Genomic DNA, 10,444 nt, shown 5'->3' with positions numbered 1-10,444 from the left:
GATTGTTCTTAACTAATTTTAACTGTTTTTTTTATCAACGTAATTCGGTTATTTATGTCTTATGATAAGGAACGGGGGAGTAGCATTTTATTTTAATGAGAATTCAAGTTCACCTGTACTATTGTATTAAATGCTTGTTTGGAATTGCCACACAACGGTGACTTCCCCGAGAGCCTAACAAGAAACCCACTGACACACACCGTGCAGGTATTGGTGCACATGTTATGGTATTGATGCGTACGTTATGGTTTATCAGATGGTTCCTATTTTGGTTATGTTTGATACGTGCCAACTTCATGGCCATAAGAATGTCGTGTTTGATTAATACAGGGCCACGTGTCAATGACACGTGGAAAAGGCCTTCTCGAAGGCACCTCATCTGCATTCTAGATCTTCTCTTTAATTTGTCCATTGTCGCTGAAACCAAACAAATTCTCAACTCACAACCCCCAAAAATTTCAAACCAAAATTCCAAATTCATCAAATGGTTAATTACCCCATTTCTAAATTTGGTGGTGTTGTTAAACTAATTTTGAAATAAATGAAATCCATACTTCACAAAAATTTCATATAATTTGGTTGTTATAAGTGAAAACTTAATATTTTTATTAATTAACTTTATGGGGAGAAGCCTCTTTCATATTGTTGGGCTCAGGCTTATTGAGTTAGCGTTTAATTATTTGGTGAACTAAAATTTCGATGAACCATGTCAGATTTTGTTTTTTTTAACACATATTTGGAAATTTCTGGCTGCATTAGGTCATCCTCTGCGTGTGCTGTCTATTTGGATTCTTCTCTTCATGTCATCTTTGGCTTTTATTTCCATTACGTGTCTTTTAAGATAGGTAACTCTTGAGTTTAAATTTTTATCTAAAATAATTTCTTTTGGAAAAGAATTATGCCAAATATGAAGAATCTATATTAAATTTTAGTAATATATATTAACACTGAATTTTTAATGTTATTTTTTGCAATTTTATAATAAAATTTACTGTTAATTTTTTAAAAAATATTTTTTAATTTAGAAAACTATTATTATGGTCGAGCGATGAGTCAATCTGCCGTGGAGCAAAAACGAAATGACTTTTAGAAATAAAAACAAGTTTTTAGCTTGACTTAAAAATGCTGCAAAAATTTTCTTAAAAAAACTACAAAATCATAGAGCCTCTCGAAAAGTTCAATATATTTTTTAGATCATTCATTTTCATATAGTATTATTTTATTAGAAACCTCATATATTGTGATCTTGTTATGTTGCCAATACTATTAACAAGCTGTTAGTTGAGGGAATAAGTGGCCTTACTCAGGAGAAAAACACAAGTTTAAATTTCAAAAAACACACTCATTGAAAGAAATAAAAATCATTTGCACTTCGTCAAATAAAAAAAAATTATGTTGCCAGTACTTATTAGATATTATTTATAACATATATTATTAGTTTTAGCAGTTAAGTTATGAGAACTATTAATCACTAGCCTTTCCAATTTGAGGTTGAGTTCCACTTTCAAAATATTGCCTTCACCTTAGGTGGGATAACGAGTTGACAAATAGAAGATGGAAACTGTTAAAAGATTTAATTAAACCTTAAAAAAAAAAAACTTAAGCCAATAATATTTAGTTGCGAATGAATCCATAATACGAAATAACGAATATATTGTGATCAACATGACGAAGCATATTCTCCTTTTGCTTTCAAGTCTTTTTTTTTTTTTTCCTTTGTGAAACTTTTGCTTTCAAGTTCTTATAAAGAAGTGGATAAGCTGTCCATAACAGCTGAGTTATCCGAAATTCTGATCCATGTAAATTATAAATATTTAAAATACATTTTCGCCATCAAATATTTAAATATATAAACGTACATTATCATTTTTTTAAAAAAAATACGCTTCAAGCTAAAAAGAAAGAATCTCATTTGCGTGGAAAATTTGGGGGGGGGGGGATACTGCATTGAAAATTTCATTGGTGGACAGTGCGGGTGCTTTATTTGTACAAAATTTATAAAATATTGATATTTTTTGTGTATAAGAATTTTAAACTTTTAAGATTCTTCCGACCGATAGAATTTCTAATAGTAAAGTTTTCCTCTTTTTTCTCATTTTTATTTCAAGAAAATAATACAAACCAGTCAAACTGATATAATTTGCACCAATAATAGCAGCGTTGTAATGTCAAAGGAGAGGAGTAAAGAACCATAGGACGCCATTGATTCTCACCAAGGTACAGCCGCATCAATTTAATTTGATTATAATATTTTAAAAATATCAAATCAGAAATTGGGATAAATTTCTTGTTGAGAAATTAATTGAAAAATTGTTTCTAAAGACTTTATGCAATTCAATTTTTATTGTGTGTAATTTAACTTCTCTCATATACAATTTATCTTTTCTTGAGTGTAATCATTTTTTCTTATACCACATCTTCTGTGCAAAATTAATGAGAATTATCCGGCTTTCAAAATTATAAAGATAAGAGAGTTATTATTTTTGCCCAATATAATGAATATATGGATGTGATATGACAGGATTAGATCAGCAGTATCCTAACTTCTAAGGCTTGATACGTGGAATTCTTTTCAAATAAAAAATATATTTAAAGAGAAAATAAGATATATTTACCTTTTATTTTCATTCCAGAAATTACTTTTTTTTTTTTTGTTGCCAAGCAAACAAAGTATAATGTGTTAATCTCTTCCCTTTTTCATGCATAAATGTCCCAAAACAAATTAATTTTTTTTAATAAATTTGACTTGTGAATAATGCAACTCTGAGTTTTAGTTACAGAGTTTGACTTGTAGTTAATATAGATTATTAAATTTAAATTATAAATACGCAAATTTAATGTATAAATATAAATATTTTAGAATTTTTTAATTGAATGTTTCTGAATTGATTTATGCAAACATTAATGACATAAAAAAAATGGCGTTAGTGTCCCATAAGCTAAATTAATGACCACCTTTACCATGTCCTTATGTAAAAGACAAAAAAATAATGATTTCAGTCTTCAGAGATCCAAACTAAAATTATAATTAAGCTGTAGAGACGAAGGAATAATAAGTGTTAAAATTAAACCTTAATTTTTGGGAAAATTTTCCAGTATACAAATCCCATGGCCAATATTGTTTTGGTTTGACGAGACACTAGAAGCTAGGCAATATCTCAGAAGGGGGTAGGGGGAATATGGAAGCCGGAAATGAGAAGAGGCGGTGGCAGACTGGCAGGGAATAAAATCGGCCGTCTTTTTCACTTCTCTTTCACTCTGATTCCATTCTTATATCATTATTACGTTCCCATTCTTCTCCAATTTTATATCTATATGAGTTATTATTTTTTTTCTAACTAGGTAATTTTATTTTATGTAAAGTAAAAAAAATAGACTTAGTTGTTGATAGAGTTGTTGATAGAGGATAATAATATCGTATGATTTATCTAGCCAATCCTATTTAAATGGACAAAATTTGTTATTGTTATTGTTATTGTTAGAAAGTAAAAAAGATATGAAAGGAGTATCCTATATTTTATTTTATTTTATTTTATTTTATTTTATTTTTGGATGAAACATCAAGGTGTCTACAGTGACCAATTCTTTTGCTGGCTTGTATATGAAAGGAGTATCCTATATTTTAATTATTTTTACAACATGCTATCTCCTAATTTCAATATGCAAAAAGCAGTTTAGCTAAAAATCACTTTTACCAATTTCAATTAAAAAAATCCCAGTTATATGGCACACACAATTATTAATATACCAAAAATTTATTTTACTCATATTTATTTTTTTTCTTTCTTTTGCCAACATATTTTTCTTCAAAACTATATTATATATATACACTACGTTCAGTTTTTAGTATAAGACCCAATTGATTAATTTGAGAAGATTAAAAAAATTATTAAATTATTAAATTATATTATATGTTACATAATCATTCTAAATTATATATTAATTTATAAGTAAAATAAATTAATTTAAAAATAATAATAAATATAAATAGGTTAAAATAATTTAGTAATTTTATTAATATCAAATTAGTTAATTGAGTTTTATATTAAAAACAGAAAGTAATGTTTAGAACCATTTAAATAGTTTATAAATAAATTTTTATTCACAATTTATGAAATATGAAATAGTGTGTGAAAATATTTGGACTTACATAAAACCTATTTATAATAAAATCTTGATTTGCATTTGTAACCGCATCATAAATTTTTTTGGACCGGCAACGGCATCATAAATTAACATTATATATATATATATTTATATAACATGCGTAACGTTCATATTCATGATCCTACGACCAAGGAGTTGTCAAATCAATATATTAAAGAAGATTAAAAAATATGTAAATAAAAGGAATGAGAGCGGAGGAACGGAGACAGAGGCAGAGACAGGGAGGGAATGGAAGAGGGATTGCATTAAATGTCACATCACAGAATCTGTGACCACCGGCTGCTGCGGCGAGCTCATGCCTTTTGTGCTCTCTCTCTCTCTAGCCCCGGCCCCCTCTACTCATCCTTGATTGTGACCCCTTCTTGATCGTTCCTCTCATTTTTATTTAATTTATTCATTGGTTTTGGAAGTATTTAAGTAAAAATTAAATCATAATTTTAAAAATATTTTTACAATATACAAAATAAATATATAGAAAAATTAACTTTATTTGAAAAAAATTAATTAAAAGCATTTTTAATTATTGCCAAACACCTCCTTAACTCATTTGTCCAATTAATTTTTTGGTTTTATTCTGAAAAAAAAACTATTTATATAAATGTATAATTTTATTATTTATTTATAAATATATTGATTTTATTTTTATGAGGTATAATGTTCTACTTAAAATTTATAAGAAACTTGTTAATTTTTTTCACATATCAAAAAATAAAAGTTTTGTCATTAAATATACCATAAAATGATAAAGGTTTTTTTATTTTACCTCCAAAAAAAACGATAAGTTGACTTCAATGTTATACTTTAGTTATCTCTCCTAACTCTTTTATATTTGATAAGGATGAAAGTGGAAAAAAAATCACATTAATTATTCTAACAATGTCTTATATTTTGAATCACAAATTTTTCTAACCAACATCTTATGCTCCCTTCAGTCCTATTTATAAGCTTGAAATTTGGAGAGGGATATTGTTCATTTTATAATCTTTAATTTAGGGTTTGTCTAAATATTTGATGTATTTTTTTCTTAATTATTTATTCTCTCTTCTTTGTCATGCCCTATTGTCACATTTTCAAATATATTCTCTTTCATCTTTTTTCTCATTTATTATAACGACATATTTGAAAACAAAATTATATTTCTAATCTATTTATTACTTTAAACACATTTTAACTACTTATTCATTATCTGTGAATTAGTTACTTAAAGTTTATAATAAGGATCGGAGCAGGTGTATTAAATAGAGATGAAACTAAAAAGTTGTTAAATTTTAAATAAAATTTAATAAAATTTAAGATTTTTTTTGTATGTATGAAACATGTTGAAAGTAACTTATAAATAGAATTAGAAAAGTATAATATTTTTGTCTTTTAGTAACTGTGTTTTGTTGAGCTGTATTGCCTCCAATCCTTTTTAGAAGATCCCAAAATTTAAATTAGTTTGATTTTTTTTTTTTACAAGATCATCGTATTTAGGGGTATTTGAACATTAAATGCATTCTTACTAATTTTTTTGTGGCTGATTAATTTTCTATTCCATATCCCGGTCTTTTTATCATGCTACATTATCATACATTTTTATCTTATTTTTTTCTTTATTAAATAAGGGCATAATATTAAAAAAAGATCAATTTTTACATATTTATTACTTTTAATTAATTTAAATTGTTTTGTTAAAACGGTTAAAAGCATTAACACTAACGCACTTAATTTGATTGATGTTGAGTTTAATTAAAAGTAATTACTACCTCAAATGCTTAATAAAAGGAAAAATTCCAGAAAAAGTCCTTGAAATATAGAAAATTTCAGATTGGATCCTGGAATTTCAAAAATAACAGAAAGGGTCACTGACCCAATATGTCATTTGTGAAATTAAGACGAATTGACAATTTTGCCCCTAACTAAGTAAAAGTGAGTAGTTATTCTCTAAACAAATCTAGGTAACGCTTACACTGTTCTAGTGATTACAAGATTAGTTGTAGTTAATAATAAGGTACCGGACCATGAAAAAGTGAGTAGTTATTCTCTATACGAATCTAGGTAATGCTTACATTGTTTTGGTGATTACAAAATTAGTTGTAGTTAATAACAAGACACCTGATCATGAAAAAGTGAGTAGTTATTCGCTACATGAATCTAGGTAACGCCTAAACCTTTATAATGATTCCTTAAATCATTGTAGTGAATGAATACAAATGAAAGCAAAGTTGTCAATTCCTCTTGATTTTACAAATGACAGATTGGGTCACTGACCCTTTTTGTCATTTTTGAAATTTCAGGACCCAATCTGGAATTTCTTATATTCCAAGGACCTTTTTTGGAATTTTCCCAATATAAAACTCTAATCCATATTATCTCTAGTTTGACATTCAATTAGATTCTAAATATAAGACCCTAATCCACATTATCTCTTATATTTATTCACTTTTTTCCAAGTTAATCCTTGTAGTAGTTACACATAGTTCTGTCTAATACACATGATTAGCAAGGGTATTTTAGAAAAGGCAACACTTATTTATTACAAATAACTAACTTAACTAATTTTTTTAATCTATTCAAATTAGTCAATTAGTTTTTATATTAAGAACTAAAGATAATATTTCCCTACAAATTTTTTTCCCTCACTAAGATGTGAACCTTTAAACTTGCAAAATAACCAACAAAAAAAAAAATCCCTCCATCCTTTTTATAAGTAATCTCAGACTTTATCATATAGATCAAAAAGTTAAAAGAAAATTGGTTAAAGACAATAAATAGATAAAAATTAAAAAATTTTTAATAAGAGAGCATAAGAAAGAGAATAAAAAATTATCATAATAAAAAAATTATGAAAAAGAGAAATGATGTTTTAAAAAATAAAATAATAAATATATAGAGTATTAAAATAAGTAATTAATAGGAATAAAAAAAATTTATTATAAAAATTTAAAATAATTTGTAAATGTAGTTTATATTTATAAAGAAGAAGAATGGTGCTGCATACAAAACGGACGTACGAGTACTATGATTGTAGAATGATTTTATTAAATCGGCAGGGAGCTGCGATTTTATTGAACTGCAATTACAAGGTTGTATTGTTGAATTCCTTCTGAGCTGTGTGTGGCTAAAAGTGGTCAGAGTCAGAGCAGCGGTTGGCATTTAGTTAATGGATTTGTGGTAAGAAGTAACAATGCTGGCATATAAATTAAATATATGGTGATGAAAAATTAAAAAAATATAATTAATTAATTAATAAATATAGTATTGGGGGAATGTAAATGAAATAGAGCTTTCAAGCTCTATGGGGACTCTGCAGCTTCACTTTTCTTTTTCCTTCCTACTTTTTCTGCCTCTCCTGTAGTTTTCTTCTGCTTTCCTTCCTTTCTGCCACTTCCTCTCAAGTCACAATTCCAAATGAACTAGAAGAGGGGACCAATTTTTCCTTCAGTTCTATTAAAACTATTTTATTTATATATATAATACGAGTATTTATTACTTACAAACAAAATTTGTGGCTGGAAATGGGCCATTGAAAATGACATTTTTCATGGGGCTAGTATTTTCTATTTGTCAAGAGAACGATGAGGTCCTAATTTATTCATGATTACAAATGGAAAGATGAAGAAGAGCCGCCATCTTTTAGTCAAAACTATGGTAAATTTCTGGTAAAAAAAAAACTATGGTAAATTTTTTTTTTGGGGATGAGATTTGTATTCTAATATCTCACCAAAATATAAAAAAATTCGGGCATCTTATGAAGATATTCTAATATGGTCATGAATTATTAAATTTAAAATATTTTATAAATTACTAGTAAATTTCCAAAGCAAATAATTTTGACATATACTCCCTTTATTTTTTATTTTTTACAATAGATAAAAAAAATAAGCTTTCTATTAGCAGTTTTGAGGTTAGAAGACCAAAAATATACTTTATAAAATTAGAAATCAAAATAAAAGTACATGTTTGCCAAAATACATCTAAAGTTTGATAATTATCCTCATTACTTAATACTCCTTTTAATAGGGGTTGAAACGGAAGGTTTTAATAAATATTATAAATAAGATATTGTTGGACCTTATCAATAGGATCAAGAAAACTCTGAAAAAACAAATTTCTTTTTGAATTTTGTTTTTGAAAAATTACAAATCTAAACTTTAGGGGATGAGATCAAAGTGTTGTGTTGTGTTGTTGGGAAATGGATCTGAATTGAAATGAACAAACATTGAAAAAGTAAAATGGCGTGAAAAGAATCAGATACCCAAACAGCTAAAAGGTGAAAAACCAGCACGCTGTAACTTTACTGAACTAATTAAATAATGTAGCACCCTACGCTCTCAAGCCAAACACAAACAAAATTATAATCAACTTAGGTAAACGAATTAGCATACCAACAAATTAACCAAATTTAATAATCTTACAAGTCTTTGTCGGATCCAATTCCATATTTGGAGTGATGTGACCACCCTTTTTTTTCTCCCAGAGTTAAACTATCCCCTGTAATTTTTTTTTATTGCAATAAAAATTTCGTATTTTTTTTTAAATCCATCTTAAAAACCAATATTTTTTAAAAATGACTATTTCATTGGGTTAAATTTAAGCATCGTTAAGCCTGATTGGAGTAACTCTCCCAAAAAAAAAATTCTGCATTTATAGAAACTCCAACATGAGATGTGTTTAAATAGCTAAAACTCTTTGCACTATGATTAACATGATGTCCATTGGTAAAAAAACATTATTATTAATTATGATTTTAATTATTAGGGATCACATTGAGAATTTTGCATAGGCAAGGGATTAAATTGAAAAGATCATTATTCTTTTTAGATAATAAAGGAGACGAATAAAACTCACGATCTACAAAGGATTGAGATGAAAGATAATTTCTGGTGCTCATAGTCATCATAAGATTTGATGCTTATCTGTGTTCAGTGTTCGCCCTTCAACAATCTATACTAGATTTAGTCGGCTTATTTTTTTAAAAAAACTTTAATATTTAATTTTTCTGAAAGAGAGAAACTAAAATTAAACCATAAATTTTAAAATTAAACTATAAATTTTAAGGAAAAATTAAAAATAATGATACTTTTTAATTTTAAATAATGCTCATCTTCATTTTAAATTTTATTTAATTTTTTTACAAATTTTAATACTTATTTTGAATTTAAAAATACAATATAAAACAAAAATAAATCTGAATTTTTTTTAAAAAATCTAAATCTAAATTATTATTCAAATAAAATGCGAAAGATGTAAAAGCATCGCCTAATAATGATGAATAAATGAAGAATATTTTTTTTTGATTGAAATAAATGAAGAATATTGACCTAGAAAATGAACGCAGTAAAGCTAACCCCAGGAAACGGTTGGGAAATAAAGCTAATTATGGGGCGAATTAATTCTTTTTGGCCTGATTGGGTGATTTTTAAACATCAAATCTTAGGGGGTGTTTGGGCGGTAAGATCAAAACTATGGTTTTAAAAATATTTTTACAGTGTACGATATAAATATATGAATGAGTTTGTCTCGATTTACTAAAAATATATTTAAAGTGTTTATTGGTTTCCAAGCACCCTCTTAGTCTTCCATGAACCCAAGGGCTGAATGAACCACAAGAAAACACCAAGAAAACAAAATTTAATGAAGGTATGCGAAATTTATGCTCTTCATAAGACACTTGAGAGAGAGAGGAGAGAAGGAGATGAACAATAAAATAATACCATTGTAAAGGAAAAAGTAGCATCACACACTTCATGAGTGACCTGACTTAATTTATTATTATTTTTTTAAAGTTAGGTGGGTTGATTTTTTTTAAAAAATCTCACAAAATATTAGATAATATTTTACAGCTTAAAAGCAATTATAAAAAGACATACTCCCACTTCTTATTATAAGAAATACATCTCTTCTAAGTGCTAATCCTTTTTTATAATATTTCAAATAAATATACTTCCTCCCATCTTAATATAAGAGTTAGTTTGATATTCAATTTGATTTTAAATATAAGATTCCAATACATTTTCTTTTTAACATTTATCTATTTTGCATTCAAGTGATTCATATAATAGTTGCCTATATTAAGGAGTTACTATAAATGGGTAATTCAAACACATATAATCAGTGAGGGTAATTTAGAAAAGACGATACCTATTTATTACAAATAACTAACTTAACTCATTTTCTTAAATTAGTCAATTAGACTTATATTAAAAACCAGAAGCAATAGTTTTTTTCTAAATATAAACTGGATTTCATTTACTCAAGAGGAGTTACATATCAATAAATAAAGATAACAAGTTTC

Source organism: Neltuma alba, unplaced genomic scaffold, assembly GCF_004799145.2.
Source record: "Neltuma alba isolate B1F8T4 unplaced genomic scaffold, ASM479914v2 tig00011361_pilon, whole genome shotgun sequence".
Classification (NCBI taxonomy): domain Eukaryota; kingdom Viridiplantae; phylum Streptophyta; class Magnoliopsida; order Fabales; family Fabaceae; genus Neltuma; species Neltuma alba.
This window is presented reverse-complemented; position numbering follows the sequence as displayed.